This window comes from Neofelis nebulosa, chromosome 4 (genome assembly GCF_028018385.1).
Source record: "Neofelis nebulosa isolate mNeoNeb1 chromosome 4, mNeoNeb1.pri, whole genome shotgun sequence".
Taxonomy (NCBI): Eukaryota; Metazoa; Chordata; class Mammalia; order Carnivora; family Felidae; genus Neofelis; species Neofelis nebulosa.
In genome coordinates this window covers 100,595,859-100,614,614 of record NC_080785.1, presented here as the reverse complement: position 1 = coordinate 100,614,614, position 18,756 = coordinate 100,595,859, and the positions used below count along the sequence as shown (strand labels likewise).

The following is an 18,756-nucleotide window of genomic DNA, read 5'->3' as shown; positions in this document are numbered from 1 at the left end:
TTCCTTTTATTTTTGTCTGTTTCATTTATATATACCTCATTTAAATACAAGAAGGTTTTTTTTGATACATGCTGTGTCATACGTTTAAACATTAGTTATAATAAAATTTTTCAGAACAGCAAAATGCTGGTCTAGGAAACCTTAAGCTCTCACCTTTCCCACAGAAACAGAAAAAAAATTTTTTTTTAAACCGAAACGAAACAAAACAAAACAGAAAAACAGAAGTTGTCTGCATAAACTTTGCTGCAGCTCTGGAAAACAAAGTTTCACAGCCAGCAAGAAAATGTGCAATCCTGAAAAAAGCTACCTTTTAAATGGTAGGAACGTTTTTGTGGCATTTTTACTCATCTTGTACCACTTCCTTCCCAGTGCAGTGGTGATCATGGTCTTGAGCAGATGGCAGCCCAGTTCCCAGATCCCCCTTGAACCAGAGGCAGCAGAGAAAACTATATTTGCAAATTATTGTGCACATCTGTTCAAATTTGTCTGGAGTATATCCAAAGGAGTGGCACAAGACACTCATCTCTGTTTTGCATAACTTGGGATGCAATCAAGAAAAGTGAAGGGCACTGTTTGTAAAAGCTACAAGATGGCTATAATCTCAGAGACATCTGGGGAAGAGATAGTGTGTGGAAATAGAATATAGGTCATCAGAGGCCAAAAGGAGAAGCAGGGCCATGGAGGAGGTTAAGATGGCAGGAGAGTACAGGGATCCTAGACTTGCCTCGTTCCTCAAGCCCAGTTATATGTTATCAAATAATTCTGAACACCCAAGTAATCAATCCAATGTCAGAGAGAAAAAACTGCATAATGAGTGATTTAAAAAAGTACAGTGTCTCTGTGGCGCAATCGGTTAGTGCGTTCGGCTGTTAACCGAAAGGTTGGTGGTTCGAGACCACCCAGGGACGGGCTGGTTCGCTGGGGCGCCTGGGTGGCGCAGTCGGTTAAGCGTCCGACTTCAGCCAGGTCACGATCTCGCGGTCCGTGAGTTCGAGCCCCGCGTCAGGCTCTGGGCTGATGGCTCGGAGCCTGGAGCCTGTTTCCGATTCTGTGTCTCCCTCTCTCTCTGCCCCTCCCCCGTTCATGCTCTGTCTCTCTCTGTCCCAAAAATAAATTAAAAATGTTGAAAAAAAAAAAAAATTTAAAAAAAATTAAAAAAAAAAAAAAGTACAAAAAACACAAAAACACTGCCATATGATGGAAGGTAGGAGTTGCAGAGAGTTGATTTGGGGGAAAATTGCTATGGGCCCTGTGGAGGGGCGGGTTGCCTGATCATGGAGAAAGGAGCAAGAAGGAAAGATAGAGAGAGAAAGAGTAAAAACACATGCGGGGGATTGCACAAGAAAAATTCTCCCCCCCAAACCACTGAGTAGGAAAAGGAGAAGGGCTTAATACCACAAGTTTTTATAAACAGTGGAGCACAAAGTCTGAAGTATTTGAGGTCTGTGCCATTGCCAGGGTAGTGCCTGGCAGGTGTGGTCGTACTCTAGTAGGAAAGGAGTGCAGAGACCTAGGAATGGCCAGCATAGTCTGAGGATACCCTGGGTCACACGGGGATAGCATAGTCAAAATCACAAAATACACCAACAAGGAAAGAGTCCTGAAAGCAGCAAGAGAAAAAAAAAATGTCCCTAACCTACAAGGAAAGACAGATCAAGTTTATAGCAGATCTTTCCACAGAAACTTGGCAGGACAGAAAGGAGTGCCAGGATGTATTCAACATGCTGAATGGGAAAAAATATGTAGCCAAGAATTCTTTATCCATCAAGACTGTCACTCAGAATAGAAGGAAAGATAAAGAGTTCCCCAAACAAACAACAAATAAAGGGGCTTATGACCATTAAACAAGCCCTCCACAAAATTTGAGGGAGACTCATTAAGTGCAGAGAAAAAAAGACCCAAAGCAACAAAGACTAGAAAGGACCAGAAAACACCATCAGAAACACCAACACAAAAGGTACTATGGCACTAAATTCATATCTTCCAATAATCATTCTGAATGTAAATAGACTAAATTCTCCCATCAAAAGATATAGGGTGCCAGCATGGATAAAAAAAAAAAACAAGATCCATCTATATGCTGCCTACAAGAGACTCATTTAGACCTAAAGACACAAGCAGACTGAAGTGAGGGGATGAAAATCCATCTATCATGCTAATGGATGCCAAAAGAAAGCCAGAATAGCCATACTTTTATCACACAAGCTAGATTTTAAAACAAAGACTGTAACAAGAGTTGAAGAAGGGTATTATATCATAATTAAGTGGTCTATCCATGAAGAAAATCTAACAATTATAAATATGCCCCAAATTGAAGGTACCCAAACATGTAAATCAATCACAAATGTGAAGAAACTCTTTGATAATAATAAAATAATAGTAGGGGACTTTAACACCCCACTTGCATCAATGGACAGATCATCTAAGCAGAAAATCAACAAGGAAACAATAGCCTTCAATGACACACTAGACCAGATGGACTTAACAAATATATTCAGAGCATCTCATCCTAGAGCAGCAGGATGAGATGTGTTTTTAGTGTTCATGGAACATTTTCCAGAATAGATCACATTCTGGGTCACAAATCAGCCCTCAACAGAAACAAAAAGATTGAAATCATACCATGCATATTATCAGACCACAATGCTATGAAACTTGAAGTAAACCACAAGAAAAAAAATTTGAGGGGCACCTGGGTGGCTCAGTCGGTTGAGTGTCCAACTTCGGCTCAGGTCATGATCTCACAGTACATGGGTTCAAGCCCCGCGTCAGGCTCTGTGCTGACAGCTCAGAGCCTGGAGCCTGCTTTAGATTCTGTATCTCTCTCTCTCTCTGCCCCTCCTCCACTTCTGCTCACTCACTCACTCTCTCTCTCAAAATTAAATAAACATTAAAAAAACGTTAAACATTTTTGAAAAGACCACAAATACATGGAGATTAAAGAACATCCTACTAAAGAATGAATGGGTTAGCCACGAAATTAAAAAAAAAATACATGGAAGCAAATGAAAATGAAAACATGACAGTCCAAATAAGAGGAAAATACATTAATTCAGGCCTACCTTGAGAAGCAAGAAGCGTCTCAAATATGCAATCTAACCTTACACCTAAAGGACCTAGAAAAGGAACACCAAATAAAGCCTAAAACGCAGAAGAAGGGAAATAATAAAGATTAGGGAATAAATAAATGATATAGAAACAAACAAAAATACCCACAGAAGAACAGATCAATGAAAATAAGAACTGATTCTTTGAAAGAATTAATAAAATTGATAAACCTGTAGCCAGACTTCTCAAAAAAAGAAAGGATCCAAATAAATAAAATCACGAATGAAAGAGGAAAGATCACAACCAACACCACAGAAATACAATCAATTATAAGAGAATATTATGAAAAATTATATGCCAACAAACTGGGAAATCTGGAAGAAATGGATAAATTCCTAGAAACATACACATTACCAAAACTGAAACAGGAAGAAATAGAATATTTGAACAGACTCATAAACACAAAGAAATTGAATTAGTCATCAAAAATCTCCCAGTGAACAGAAGTCCAGGGCCAGATGGCTTCCCAGGGGAATTCTACCAGACATTTAAGAAACAGTTAATACTTATTCTTCTCAAACAGTTATATATATATACATATATATATATATATATGTATATATATATATGTATATATATACGTGTATATATATATATGTATATATATATGTATATATATACGTGTATATATATACATATATATACGTGTTGAATATAACACATATATTTAACATATACAATATATATGTGTGTGTGTTTGTGTGTGTGTGTGTGTGTGTATATAATAGAAATGGAAGGAAAATTCCAAACTCATTCTATGAAGCCAACATTACCTTTTTTTAAATTTTTTTTTAACGTTTATTTATTTTTGAGACAGAGAGAGACAGAGCATGAACGGGGGAGGGTCAGAGAGAGGGAGACACAGAATCTGAAACAGGCTCCAGGCTCTGAGCTGTGAGCACAGAGCCCAATGCGGGGCTCGAACTCACGGACCGTGAGATCATGACCTGAGCCGAAGTTGGCCGCTTAACCGACTGAGCCAGCCAGGCGCCCCTGAAGCCAACATTACCTTAATTCCAAAACAGGATGAAGACCCCACTAAAAAGCACAATTACATGCCAATATCCCTGATGAACATCAATGCAAAAATTCTCAACAAGATACTAGCAAATCAAATCCAACAGTACAATAAAGAATTATTCACCATGATTTAAGTGGGATTTATCCCTGGTCTGCAGATGTGGTACATTATTCACAATCAATCAACATGATATATGGCATTAATAAAAGAAAGGAAAAGAACCATATGATCCTCTCCATAAATGCAAAAAAGCATTTGACAAAGTACAGCATTTATTCTTGATAAAAACCTTCAACAAAGTAAGGATTCATATAATTTGCCTCAACATCATAAAAGCCGTATATGAAAGACACACAGCTAATATCATCCTCGATGGAGAAACACTAAGTTTTTCCTCTACAATTAGGAAAAACACAGGGATGTCCACTCTCATCATTGCTATTTAACATAGTACTGGAAGTATTAGCCTCAGCAATCAGACAACAAAAAGAAATAAAAGTCATCCAAATTGGCAAGACAGAACTCAAACATTCACTGTTTGCAGACAATATGATATTCTTTGTAGAAAACCAAAAAGACTCCATCAAAAAATTGCTAGAACCAATACATGAATTCATGAAAGGTGTAGGATAGCAAATCAATGTACAGAAATCTGTTGCATTTCTATACACCAATTATAAAGCAGCAGAAAAAGAAATCAAGAATTGATCCCATTTACAATTGCAAAATAAGATTCCTAGGAATAAGCCTAACCAAAGAGGTAAAATATCTGTACTCTGAAAACTATAAAACACTGATGAAAGAAATTGAAAAGGATACAAAGAAATGGGAAACAAAATTCCATGCCAATGGATTAGAAGAACAAACAGTGCTAAAATGTTGATACTACCCAAAACAATTTGCACATTCAATGCAATCCTTATCAAAATATTACCAACATTTTTCACAGAGATAAAATTTGGATGAAACCCCAAAAGACCCTGAATAGCCAAAGCAATCCTCAAAAAGAAAACCAAAGCTGGAGGCATCATGATTCCAGACTTCAAGCTATGTTACAAAGCTGTAGTCACCGAGACAGTATGGTACTGGTACAAACTCAGGCACATAGATCGGTAGAACAGAATAGAAAACCCATAAATTGACCCACAACTATATGGTTAACTAATCTTGGATAAGGCAGGAAAGAATATCCAATGGAAAAAAAGACAGCCTCTCCAACAAATGGTATTGGGAAACTGGAGAACAACATGCAAAAGAATGAAACTGGCCATTATCTTACACCATACACAAAAATAAATTCAAAATGGATGGAAGACCTAAATGTGAGACAGGAAATTATCAAAATCCCAGAGGAGAATATAGGCAGCAAACTCTCTGACCTCAGCTGGAACAACTTCTTACTCGACATGTTGACGGAAGCTAGAGAAATAAAAACGAACTACTGGGACCTCATCAAGATAAAAAGCTTCTGCACAGCAAGACAAATAATCAACAAAATTAAAAGACATCCTAAGGAATGGGAGAAGATATTTGCAAGTGACATATCTGATAAAGGCTTGGTATCCAAAATCAATAAAGAACTTATCAAATTCTACACCCAAAGAACAAATAACCCAATTAAGAAATGGACAGAAGATCCCATCTCTGCTTTAAAAACAGAGAGGAGGCAAACCATAAGATACTCTTAACTGTACAGGACAAACTGAGGGTTGCTGGAGGGGAGGTGGATGGGGATATGGGCTATAGGGGTGATGGGCATTAAGGAATCACTAAATTCTAATCCTGAAACCAATGTTACATTATATATTAACTAACGAATTTAAATAAAATCTTGGGGTCACCTGACTTGGTTGAATGTCCGACTCCTGGTTTTGGCTCAGGTCACAATCCCCAGGTTATGGGATTGAGCCCCACATTGGGCTCCATGATGAGTGTGGAATCTACTTAAGATTCTCTCTCTCTCTCTCTCTCTCTCTCTCTCTCTCTCTCTCTCTCTCTCTTTCTCTCTCTGTCTCCCTCTTTCTCTCTCTCTTGCTCTCTCTTGCTTCCCCTCTCCTTAGCTTGCTCTCTCTTTCTCTCTCTTTTTCTCAAAAAAAAGTTGAAAAATAAATGAAAAATAAATGAAATCTTGGAAAGAAAAAAAAAAGAAATAGGCAGAATACATGAACAGACATTCTTCCAAAGAAGACATTCAGATAGCTAACAGACACATAAAAAATACTCAGTATCACTCATCAGGGAAATACAAATCAAAACCACAATGAGATATCATCTCACACCTGTCAGAAGGCTAAAATTAACAACATAGGAAACAAAAGATGTTGGTGAGGATGTAGAAAAGGGGTATTTTTTTGGTACTAGGTATTTACCCAAAGGATACAAAAATACAGTCGCAAAGGGGTACATGCATCCTGATGTTTATGGCAGCATTGTCAACAATAGCCAAACTATGGGAAGAGCCCAAATGTTCATCCACTGATAAACGGATAAAGAAGAAGTGGTGTGTGTGTGTGTGTGTGTGTATGTCTGTGTGTGTGTATGTCTGTGTGTGTATGTCTGTGTGTGTGTATGTGTGTGTGTGTATATATATATATATATATATACTGTAATATTATATTACAGTGGTGTGTGTGTGTATATATATATATGTATATATATATACATATATATACATATATATATATATATATACACTGTAATATTACTTAGCCATCAAAAAGATTGAAATCTTGCCATTTGAAATGACATGGATGGAACTAGAGTATATGATGCTAAGTGAAATAAATCAGTCATAGAAAGTCAAATACCATATGATTTCACTCTAATGTGGAATTTAGGAAACAAAACAAGTGAGTATATGGGGAGGGGACAAAAGAGAGAAAGGGAAACAAACCATAAGAGACTCCTAAAGATAGAGAACAAACTGAGGGTTGATAGAGAGAAGTGGCTGGGGGATGGGCTAAATGGGTGAAGAATATTAAGGAGGGCGTTTGTTATGATGAGCACTGGCTGTTATATGTAAGTGATGAATCACTAAATTGTACTCCTGAAATCAGCATTATTCTATATGTGAACTAACTAGTATTAAAATAACAATTTGGAAAAAGAAAAAAGAAAAGAGAGGCTGGGCCAAAATACTTTGGAAAATTGAGAACACTCAAAATCAACCATATATACAACAGAACCTAGAAAAACACATGCATGGCCAGAGAAAACATAAGCTTAGAAAAGTACCAAGAAGACCTTAGGCATCACCTTAAGGATGATCTAAGCTCAGAGCAAGTTTTCCTGAGTGATTAAAGAGTGTCCCAGCACAGAGTCAATATGTTAAACTGGAAAAATGACTGTCTCTGTTTTTTTTTAATTTTGTGTAGTTTTTATGTGTTTATTTTAGTTTCTTTAGTTTGTTTAGTTTAGTTTAGTTTCTTTAGTTTAGTTTGGCATTCAAGAAAATCTCTGCCAAAACATTAGCTTAACATGAGGTAAAGAAATAGAGACCTCAATGATCATACAAAACAAGAAATAGTCTTCTTGTAAAAATAGTTTAGAAAACTTTCAAATGGACAACTACATCCTTCAATAATCTAAAACAACAACAAAAGCAATCTTGGGAATGAAGATATTCTGATTTTTAGAGTTACCACATTACCATAGTTAAATGTCCAATTTTCAATTTTAAAAAATCAGAAGGCTGAGGCAACTGTGTGGCTCAGTTGGTTGAGTGTCCAACTCTCAATTTCGGCTCAGGTCATGATCCCAGAAATGTGGGCTCAAACTCTGCATCAAGCTCCACACTGAGCATGGAGCCTACTTGAGATTCTCTCTCTGTGTCTTTCTGTCTCTCTGTCTCTCTCTTTCTCTCTCTCTCTCTCTCTCTGCTCTTCATCCTATCATGCTCTCCCTCTCCCTCTCTCTCTAAAATAAATAAAATGAAAAAAATGAAAATAAAAATAAATTTAAAAAATCACAAGACATAGAAATAAAAAAGATAACTTATTCAAATTTTCAAAATAAACTGAAAGAAGTTATGTCTGAAAGAGGTATCATACATACTATACAAAAAATTTAAAAAATTATCCTAAATATGTTAAGAGAGCTAACGTAAAATATGGACAGAGACATAGAGGAAATTGGGAAACAATGTATGAGCAGATTGAGAATATAAACAGAGAGATATACATTATAAAAAGGAACCCAAAAGAAATTGTAGAGTTGAACAGTATAATAATTAAAATAAAAATTTTGCTATAGAGGTTCAATAGCAGATTCGAGAATGTAGAGGAACCAGTTAACTTGAAGATAAAACAATTCAAATGATCAAGTCTGAGAAACAGAAAGGAAACACAAAATAAAGAACAGAACCAAGGGACTTACAGGACACTTACAAAGTAGATCAACATACACATTATGGTAGTCCCAGAAAAAGAGAAATAAAAAAGGGCAGAAAGATTATTTGAGGAAAGAAGGATAAAAAACTTTCCAAATCTGATCCAAAGATATGAATCCATAATTCTAAGAAGCTCAGTGGAACTTCAAGTAGATGAACCTAAAGAAACTCACACTGAGAAACATTATCATGTTGAAAGACAAACAGCAAATCTTAATAATAGCAAGAAAGCAGTGAATTGTACAAGGAATCCTTAGTAAAATTATCAGCTGATTTCTCATCAGAAATCTTAAATGTCACAAGAAGGAAGATGACATATTTAAAGTGTTGGAAAAAAGGTGTCATCTGATAATTCCATTTTGACAAAATTGTCCTTCAAAAATAATGGAGAAATTAAGACATTCCAAGATAAATAAAAGTTTAGTGAGTTTATTTCCACTAAAGCTGACCTGCACAAAACACTAAAGGAGGTACTTCAGGTTGAAATGAAAAGAAGCTATACAATAACTTGAAGGTGTATAAAGATATAAATATCTCTGATAAAGGGAAATACATAGCCAATATAAAAGTGTATATTATTGTAATTTTGGTTTGTAGCTCTACTTTTTCCTTTGTATAGGACTTAAAAGACAAATACATAAAAATCCAGAGAGCAAATTAAACACAAATATAGCAGAAGGAAGGAAATAATAAAGATTAGAGTGATGATAAATACAATAGAGAATAGAAAATCAATAGAGAAAATCAATAAAACCAAAAGTTGCTTCTTTGAAAAGATAAAAAAAATGACACCCTTTTAGCTAGAGGGACTTAAAAAAAGGGACTAAGAAAAAAAAGACAGAAGGCTCAAATTTCTCAATTAGGAAATGAAATTGGGGGCATTACTACCAATTTTACAGAAACAAAAGGATTATAAGAGTACTATGAACAATTTTACACTAACAAATTGGATACTTACATAAAATGGACAATCTACCAAAACTTAATTATGAAGAAATAGACAATCTCAATAGACCTATAAATGGTAAGGTAATTGAATCAAAATCAAAAATCTCTTTACAAGGAAAAGTCTTGGACCAGATGGCTTTCAATGGTGAGTTCTACCAAACATTTAATGAAGAACTAAAACCAATCCTTCTCAAAATCTTCCAAAAAATCAAGGAAGAATGAACACCTCCAAACTCATTATTTGAGGCCAACATTATCTTGATACCAACACTAGACAAAGATACTACAAGAAAAGGAAACCGCACACCAATATTCCTTATAAATATAGATGTGAAAATACTAAACAAAATATTAACAAACCTCGTTCCACAACAGATTAAAAAATTATAAACCATAACCAATGAGAATGTATCAATAGATTGCAAAGATGATTCAATATATGAAAATCCTTCAGCGTGATGCACCAGATTAATGGAATGAAGGAAAGAATCACATGATCATCTCAACAGATACAGAAAAAATATTCAACAGCTTTTCGTTAAAAATACTGGATAAAGTAGGAATAGAAGGAAATTTCATCAAAGTAATAAAGGCTATATGCAAACAATCCATAGCTAACATCATACTCAATGGTGAAAGACTGAAAGCTTTTCCCCTAAGATTAGAAACAAGGTGAAGATGCCTACTTTCACCACTACTATTCAACACAGATTTGGAAGTTCTAGCCCAAATAATTAGATAGCAAAAGGTTTGCAAAATGGAGAAGAAATAAAATTATCTCCATTTGCAGATAACATGATCTTAAGTGTAGAAAACTCTAGATTACACACAAACTCACACACACACACACACTCACATTTATTTCACCTAGTAAATAAATTCAACAAATTTTAACCCACAAAATTGTTTAAATTTCTATACTCTTAATGATGAATAATCCAAAAAAGAAATTAATAATATCAGGGGAGAACCACTGGGTGGTTCAGTGGGTTGAGCATCTGACTCTTGATTTTGGCACAAGTCATGATCTCACAGTTGTGAGATTGAGCCACAAGTTGGGCTCCATGCTGGGCATGAAGGCTGCTAGGGATTCTCTCTCTTCCTCTCCCTCTGCCCCTCCATTGCTTGTGTGATTTCTTTCTCTCTTTCTCTAAAAAATTAAACAAAATAAATAAAATTTTTAAAAAGACAATTTTATTTACAATGGAAAATCTTTATGACATTGGATTTCACAGTGATATTTTTTGGATATGAAATCAAAAGCACAAGCAACAAAGGAAAAAAAAATTAATTAAATGTTCTAAAAGTAAAAAAAAAAAATGTGTGTGCACTAACAAACACTATAATGAAATTGAAAAGACCACAGTCTAGGAGGAAATATTTGCAAATCATATATCTGATAAGATTACTATCCAAAATACATAAAGAATTTTTACAACACAACTAAAACTTTTGGAAAGGCTAATTAAAAATGGGCAATGGACTTGAACAGACACTTCACCCAAGAAAACATACAAATGGTCAATAAGCACATGAAGAAAATGGTTAACATCACCAGTCATCAAAGAAATGCAGCTCGAAATCACAATGAGATACCATTTCACACACATTAGAATGACTTAGTTTTTGAATGGAAAATAAGCTTTGGTGATGATGTGGAAAAATTGGAACACTTGTGCATTGCAGGTTAGAATGTAAAATGGTGCAGCCGCTGCAGAAAATACTTCTCTGGTTCCTCAAAATTAAACATAAAACCACCATGTGATCCATCAATTTCACTTCTAGGAATATATTTGAATAATTGAAAGCAGGGACTCAAAACTGTTACTTGTATACCAGTTACCACAGTAGCATTCTTTTAAAAGATTTGGTTTTTTATAGGAGATTTAGATTCACAGCAAAATTGAAATTAAAAGTACAGAGATGTTTCATAGATCCTTTCTCCCCAACACATGCATAGCCTACTCCACTATCAACATCTTCCATCAGAGTGATTAGTAAATATGTTACAATTGACAAACCTACATTGACACATCAAAATCACCCCAAACCCACAGTTTATCAGAATTCATTCTTGGTAGTATATATTATATGACTTTGGACAGATGTATGACATGTATCTATCATTATAGTATTATATAGAGTATTTTCACTGTACTGAAGGCTATTCTGTGTGACATTATAATGATGGATATATGTCATTATACATGTGTTCAAACCCATAAGATGTACAATACCAAGAGTGAACCTTAATGTACAACTATGGACTTTGAAAGAAAATCCTGTGTTCTCCACATACTTACCCCTTCTCCCAACTCTTGGCAACTATTGCCTTTACAATTTAGTTTTGTTTTCAAGAATGTAATATAACTGGAATCATTCAGTTTATAGCCATTTCAGATTGACTTCTTTCACTAAGCAATGTGCATTTAATGCTTCTCCATATCTTCTCACAGCTTAATAGTTCATTTATTTTTAGTGTTATATAATATTCCATTGTCTAGATTTAACAAATTTTACTTACCTATTTACCTACTGAAGGACATCTAGGTTGCTTCTAAGTACTTTGGCAATTATGAATAAAGATCCCACAGACATCTGTGCAGGTTTTTGTGTAGACATGTTTTCAACATCTTTGGGATTTCACACACTAAGGAGTACAATTGCTGGCCCATATGGTAAGAGTATATTTAGGTTTATAAGAAACCATCTTACAGTATTCCAAAATGGCTATACTTTTGTGCATTTCTTAAATGTTTGGTAGAACTCACCAGTGAACCCACTTGAACTTGGTGCTTTGTGTTTTTGAAAATTATTAATAATTTGTTCATTTCTTTACTAGATATAGTTCTAGATTGCCTATTTCTTCTTGTGTGAGTTTTAGCAAGTTGTGTTTTTTTTCTTTCTAATGTTTATTTATTTTTGAGAGAGACAGAGAGACGAGGGAGAGTGGAGGAGAGGCAGAGAGAGAGGGAGACACAGACTGTGAAGCAGGCTCCAGGTTCTGAGCTGTTGGCACAGAGGCCGACATAGGGCTTGAACTCACGGACCATGAGATCATGACCTGAGCTGAAGTCGGACACTTAACCAACTGAGCCACCAAGGTCCCCATTAATTTCTTTACTTTATCTAGTATTTTATCTTTACTACTTTACTAGTTCTAGACTGCCTATTTCTTCTTGTGTGAGTTTTAGCAAGTTGTGTTTTTCAAGGAATCGGTCCATTTAATGTAGGTTATCACATTTGTGAGCTTAGAGTTGTTCATAGTCTTCCTTTATCATCCTTTTAATTAAGGTCAATAGGATCTGTAGTGATATCCCCTCCTTCATTTCTAGTATTAGTAAATTGTGTCCTCTCTCCATTTTTCTTAGTTAGCCTGGCTAGAGACTTACCAATTTTACTGATATTTCCAAAGAAACACCTTTAGGTTTCATTGATTTTCTACAGTGATTTCTTCTCAGTTTCATTGATTTCTGCTCTCCCCTCCAACCTTTTATTTTTTTTTACTTTTGCTTACTTCGGATTTGATTTGCTCTTCTTTTTCTAGTTTCCTAAGGAAAAAAAAATTGAAAGCTTAGATATTTATTTTAGATCATTATTCTTTTCTAATACATGCACTTTTCACAGAATTATTATTGGCAATAACCAAAAGATGGAAACACCCAAGTATACATCAACAGATGAATATATAAACAAAATGTGATATATATTTATAATGGAATATTACTGAGCCTTAAAAAGGGGTGAAATCATAATACATGCTAAAACATGGATGAACCTTAGAAATATTATGCTAAGTGAAATAAGCAGAGATAAAGGGCAAATAATATATGATTCTGTTTATATAAGTGCTATGTAGATCTCAGCCTCTTGACAGTGATGTCATCATCTACTCACTGAAAGCCACGCTAATTGTGGTGAAGGCCTCACAGATATTTCCACAACCAGACCTGTGGAATGTTGTGGCTGGACTCATCCTTGTGGTTTTTATTTTGATTGCGGTCACAACTCAGCAACAGCCATCAGAGAAGTTTGAAGCACAAGATTTATTGCTCACAAGTCCTAGAGTTACTCTCATCATACCTGAAGGCCACACACTGAGTTCAATGGTAGGAAGAGGAGGGAGTACAGAGCAGGGGCTCAGCTTTTATTGGGTCTGAGAGTGAGGTGCTTAGAATTTCATGGGTTCATTATTGGTGAATTTAAAACATAATAGCAAGAATTAGAACACGCGGTGTGGGGGGGCGCGGGGGGGCGGGGGCAAGAAAGCAAGATCATGCAAACATTCAGTTACCTGCATTACCCAGGGCTTTCCAAAAGGGGAAATTCATGGATGGGGAAGTGGCTTGGTTTCTTATCCAGTTGTTTCACTAATGACTGTGTTATACAGCTGGTGGTGTTTATTCCAGATGGTTGTCTTTGAAATGGATCCTTCTGCAATCAAAAGCTTAATGTCAGTCACTATAATGAGGTACCTAGAAAAGGCAAATTTATTGAGACAGAAAGCACAATGGAGGTTACCAAGGGTTGAGAGGAGGTAGGAATGAAGAGTTATTGTTTAATGGGTAGAGAGTTTCTGTTAGAGATGATGAAGAAGTTCTAGAAACGACTGGTGGTGATGGAAATACAACAGTGTGAAATACTCAGTACCACTTAATAAACACCTACAAATGGTTAAAATGGCAAATTGTATGTAATATATATTTTACTACAATAAAAAGAAATTACTTTTTTCAAAGCCATGTAGAAATTTAGTTCATCTTGACCAAACTAATTTGCAATTATCCTTTGTCACATAATATTCTTATATTGATTACCCTACAGTTTTAAGCTCATTTGACCCTTCATTCTGATTATCCATTGTTATACCAGTGCTGTAATATGCTCTTTGGAATTAAACAGGTCCTCTGTGACTCCACTGATGGAGGAGTCTTAAAAGCTTACACCTGGTTTCCTCTGGCTTTCACTCATATACCTCTCTTCCCCCTTTGCTGATATTGTTCCATATCTTTTGTCTGTACTGACCTTAGCCATATGGGTGACTACAAACTGAGTCCTATAAGTTGCCCCAGAGAGTCACCAAACCTGGGAGCAGACCTGGGGACATCCTAGCACAAGTATTAATCTTGAATCTTGGAAGTCATATTCATGTTCTTTCTTTTTTTTTTTAAGTTTATTTTTAACAGAGAGAAAGAGACAGAACATGAGTGGGGGAGGGGCAGAGAGAAGGAGACACAGAATCTCAGGCAGGATCCAGGCTCTGAGCTGTCAGCACAGAGCCAGACATGGGGCTGGAACTCACGGACCGCGAGATCATGACCTGAGCCGAAGTCAGATGCTCAACCGACTGAGCCACCCAGGCACCCCCATATTATTTCTTACTATTGTCTTTTTCATGTGTGCAAATCAAAATTTTCAGTCACCGGATTCACCCTTCCCAAAGCACTTCCTCCTGAAGTTGCTTCCTATTGCTGGCTCCTTGTGCATCGTTATTTTCATTCTGCCCTGCTTATGTGGCAATCCTGGGAAACCTTCAAAGATAGGCTGAAAGAAAATTATTAACAGAGGTGCTTGCTTAGATAGTACCTGCAGTATTGCCTAAGTTTCTAGACATGACATATTTTTAGTCTCTGAACCTGTGAAGAAGACAAATTCTTCACATTCAGGCATAAAGTATTTATCGGGATCAGCTGCTGACTGTGAGTTCCAACTCGACTCCATATGCCATTTAAATGGTGTAAATTCCTCCCAGCCCCTTGAAATATTTTATTATTTTTACCTTTCAATGTTATGAATTTTCATCTTTTCCTAGTTTTTATAAATCGGTTTTTAAATGAGGAATGGGAAAACTGAAGCATGGACTGCAAACCAGGCAAGAATTTACACGACAAATATTTTAATATATTTCCTGGCAGTCACTTCTTTCCATTCAAGATCTTTGACAAAAACTTTAACGGAGAATGTAAGTTCTAGGTCGGAACTCTGTTAATGCAGGAGTGTTCATGTATTTTTAGAAGGGGAACAATATAAAGAAGAGCTTTTGAAAGATAGTGTCCCACTTAAAGAAAAAAAATGTGACTCGGGTAATTTAATATAAACTCTTAAAAGGCAGGAAAAAATTATTCAAGTTAATTAGAGGCAAAAAATGGTTTTTATGTTGTTTTATGCAATTCTGCTTCTGCAGAGTAAAGTTAAATATCTTTATAAAATTAAGTCTCTTGGTACAAGCTGCCAACTATACAAATAATTTTGTCATTTTTAGAACATGCTGAAAAAGAACAGCATTTACTGTATTAAATGGACAAGAAATGGCTTTAGAACTGACAAGAGGCGGCCATGACAGGAAAAATAGAAGCCAATGTCCTGGGCAAAGGATAAAATCAACACAGGAAAAAAAAGCCTATGAAAGCAACACAAGATGGCCATACTTGTCTGTCAGCAACAATGACCGCAAAAACTTCCTCCCAAATAATCCATAAGATATACCATAATAACAATGAAATTTCTGAATCTAATTTTAAAATAAGATAAGAAAGATCTGCAAGTCTATATATTTCCTCACTTTTCTGTTTTTGAGTTCTAAATTTGGTGTCTTTGGGAGTTCCGGAAGATGGCGGCGTAGGAGGACGCTGGGCTCACCGCGCGTCCTGCTGATCACTTAGATTCCACCTACACCTGCCTAAAGAACCCAGAAAACCGCCAGAGGATTAGCAGAACGGAGTCTCCGGAGCCAAGCGCAGACGAGAGGCCCACGGAAGAGGGTAGGAAGGGCGGCGAGGCGGTGCGCGCTCCACGGACTGGCGGGAGGGAGCCGGGGCGGAGGGGCGGCTCGCCGGCCAAGCGGAGCCCCCGAGTCGGGCTGGCAAAAGCGGAGGGGCCGGACGGACTGTGTTCCGACAGCAAGCGCGACTTAGCGTCTGGGAGGTCAGAAGTTAACAGCTCTGCTCAGAAAGCGGGAAGGCTGGAGGACAAAGGGAGGGGGAGCTGCTGAGCCCCCGGACGGCAGAGCTCAGCTTGGCGGGGAACAAAGGCGCTCGCCAGCGCCATCTCCCCTGCCCATCCCCCAGCCAAAATCCCAAAGAGAACCAGTTCCTGCCAGGGAACTTGCTCGCTCCCCGCAAACACCCAACTCTGTGCTTCTGCGGAGCCAAACCTCCGGCAGCGGATCTGACTCCCTCCCGCTGCCACAGGGCCCCTCCTGAAGTGGATCACCTAAGGAGAAGCGAGCTAAGCCTGCCCCTCCCACCCCCGTGCACCTTGCCTACCCACCCCAGCTAATACGCCAGATCCCCAGCACCACAAGCCTGGCAGTGTGCAAGTAGCCCAGACGGGCCACACCACCCCACAGTGAATCCCGCCCCTAGGAGAGGGGAAGAGACGGCACACACCAGTCTGACTGTGGCCCCAGCGGTGGGCTGGGGGCAGACATCAGGTCGGACTGCGGCCCCGCCCACCAACTCCAGTTATACACCACAGCACGGGGGAAGTGCCCTGCGGGTCCTCACCACTCCAGGGACTGTCCAAAATGACCAAACGGAAGAATTCCCCTCAGAAGAATCTCCAGGAAATAACAACAGCTAATGAACTGATCAAAAAGGATTTAAATAATATAACAGAAAGTGAATTTAGAATAATAGTCATAAAATTAATCGCTGGGCTTGAAAACAGTATACAGGACAGCAGAGAATCTCTTGCTACAGAGATCAAGGGACTAAGGAACAGTCACGAGGAGCTGAAAAACGCTTTAAACGAAATGCAAAACAAAATGGAAACCACGACGGCTCGGATTGAAGAGGCAGAGGAGAGAATAGGTGAACTAGAAGATAAAGTTATGGAGAAAGAGGAAGCTGAAAGAAAGAGAGATAAAAAAATCCAGGAGTATGAGGGGAAAATTAGAGAACTAAGTGATACACTAAAAAGAAATAATATACGCATAATTGGTATCCCAGAGGAGGAAGAGAGAGGGAAAGGTGCTGAAGGGGTACTTGAAGAAATTATAGCTGAGAACTTCCCTGAACTGGGGAAGGAAAAAGGCATTGAAATCCAAGAGGCACAGAGAACTCCCTTCAGACGTAACTTGAATCGATCTTCTGCACGACATATCATAGTGAAACTGGCAAAATACAAGGATAAAGAGAAAATTCTGAAAGCAGCAAGGGATAAACGTGCCCTCACATATAAAGGGAGACCTATAAGACTCGTGACTGATCTCTCCTTTGAAACTTGGCAGGCCAGAAAGGCTTGGCACGATATCTTCAGTGTGCTAAACAGAAAAAATATGCAGCCGAGAATCCTTTATCCAGCAAGTCTGTCATTTAGAATAGAAGGAGAGATAAAGGTCTTCCCAAACAAACAAAAACTGAAGGAATTTGTCACCACGAAACCAGCCCTACAAGAGATCCTAAGGGGGATCCTGTGAGACAAAGTACCAGAGACATCACTACAAGCATAAAACATACAGACATCACAATGACTCTAAACCCGTATCTTTCTATAATAACACTGAATGTAAATGGATTAAATGCGCCAACCAAAAGACATAGGGTATCAGAATGGATAAAAAAACAAGACCCATCTATTTGCTGTCTACAAGAGACTCATTTGAGATCTGAGGACACCTTTAGACTGAGAGTGAGGGGATGGAGAACTATTTATCATGCTACTGGAAGCCAAAAGAAAGCTGGAGTAGCCATACTTATATCAGACAAACTAGACTTTAAATTAAAGGCTGTAACAAGAGATGAAGAAGGGCATTATATAATAATTACAGGGTCTATCCATCAGGAAGAGCTAACAATTATAAACGTCTATGCGCCAAATACCGGAGCCCCCAGATATATAAAACAGTTACTCATAAACATAAGCAACCTTATTGATAAGAATGTGGTCATTGCAGGGGACTTTAACACCCCACTTACAGAAATGGATAGATCATCTAGACACACAGTCAATAAAGAAACAAGGGCCCTGAATGATACATTGGATCAGATGGACTTGACAGATATATTTAGAACTCTGCATCCCAAAGCAACAGAATATACTTTCTTCTCGAGTGCACATGGAACATTCTCCAAGATAGATCATATACTGGGTCACAAAACAGCCCTTCATAAGTTTACAAGAATTGAAATTATACCATGCATACTTTCAGACCACAATGCTATGAAGCTTGAAATCAACCACAGGAAAAAGTCTGGAAAACCTCCAAAAGCATGGAGGTTAAAGAACACCCTACTAACGAATGAGTGGGTCAACCAGGCAATTAGAGAAGAAATTAAAAAATATATGGAAA

General features: G+C 37.4%; 1 non-coding gene across 1 annotated transcript; it reads left to right on the top strand.

The window, feature by feature from the left end:
* The first annotated feature begins 834 nt into the window (after window positions 1-834).
* Window positions 835-908, top strand: TRNAN-GUU (transfer RNA asparagine (anticodon GUU)). Its single transcript has one exon. It is a non-coding gene; the product is annotated as a tRNA-Asn (tRNA).
* Window positions 909-18,756: the final 17,848 nt, after the last annotated feature.